General features: G+C 42.8%; 1 protein-coding gene across 1 annotated transcript in view; it reads right to left on the bottom strand.

Annotated features, from left to right (window-relative positions):
* Positions 1–1,380, bottom strand: part of LOC102193880 (wings apart-like protein homolog) — a 35,925-nt gene that overhangs the window by 26,924 nt on the left and 7,621 nt on the right. The gene's annotated exons all lie outside the window — the stretch shown is intronic.

The raw sequence follows: 1,380 nt of genomic DNA, 5'->3' as shown, positions 1-1,380 counted from the left end.
ACACACACACACACACACACACACACACACACACACACACACACACACACACACACACCTCAATGCTACTGAAACTATCCCTGAAGACTACGATAGGAAAGTTGCCTCAGAGAGTTCAGGCTGTGCCGAAGGTTAAAGGTGGCCACACCCAATACTGACTTTCAGGTTCATTAGAATTTTAACTGGAATTTATGCTACTGAAGGAAATTTACGCCGCAGTTTGTGACTATTACTCTTATAATCAGTAAGTAAACTGACAATAAACTTCAGGGTTTAAAGGTGAGGCTTTGCTTTTGAAACCTGTTGCAGTTTGTCTACAAACCAGAAAACACAGAATTTAAAAACTAGACAAGAACATGTTGGTTAAACTGAGAAACTTTTCTGCCAACTTCCAGCTCCAATGTTCTCTGAGCCGGACTCGAAGGAATGAGACACCGCGTGGTTCTGCATGATGTGTTCTTGAAACCGAATGCTCAAACTTGTTTAAGCAGCTTAGATCTGCTTAAACATCTGCTTGCCAAATAATTCCCCCTCATTTTATTTCTTTAAATTTGAAAAAAGAAAGCCCCCCAACCACACACACACTCTATATGCCCTACATTCACTTTACATTTTACCGCTGAACTTCACAGACACCTCGGCACAATGATGATGCACCCAAAGCTTACACCATTTCAAAAAACACCGTTACGCAATAAAAGCAGGTCACACACACACACACACACACACACACACACACGCACGCACACGCACACCTGGAACAGCAGCCAGGTCTCACAGCAAACAGTCATTTGCCAGCAGCTGTAATTCTTCAAGAGAATCAAAATGGGTCTGGAGCCACTTCCAGGACAATTCATGCCGTTTGGTTATTAGCACCCCCGGTTATTTGTGTCACTTCTGCCGTGGCACATAACTCACAATGCTTCACTTTCCCCTCTGAGCAAACAGGAAATTGCTTCACGCTGTAGCGTCACATAATATCAGCTTCTGCGGTTTTTGATTCAAGGTTGATTGGTAGCAAATCTGGAATGGAGGCAATTTCAGTTACTTCAGCTTATGATTCAGACTTTATTTGACAAATTACAAATAAAGAGAGACGATCAAACACACAGAACGAGCGAGGCCCCCAGAGGACTGCTAAAGGTCCTTAAAGGCCCCACACTCCAACGCCACCAAGGTGTGTACGTCTGTGGACACAGGTCTTTTTCTGGTTAAGATCTAAATGCTGTTTGTTCGTTTTTCCCCCAAAGTGTTTAATCTGATATCAACTGAGTGTAAAACGTATAAAGTGCTATGATTCCTCCATGACTTCAACTATTTTACTGTCCTTTCAAAGCGTGACGTGAACCGAGAGCTGCAGATGAGTCATTTAGTCTTTTC

Source organism: Pundamilia nyererei, unplaced genomic scaffold (genome assembly GCF_000239375.1).
Source record: "Pundamilia nyererei isolate P.nyererei 1_Seehausen unplaced genomic scaffold, PunNye1.0 scaffold00131, whole genome shotgun sequence".
Taxonomy (NCBI): Eukaryota; Metazoa; Chordata; class Actinopteri; order Cichliformes; family Cichlidae; genus Pundamilia; species Pundamilia nyererei.
The sequence above is the reverse complement of the archived record's forward strand: the minus strand, read 5'-3'. Positions and strand labels throughout refer to the sequence as shown.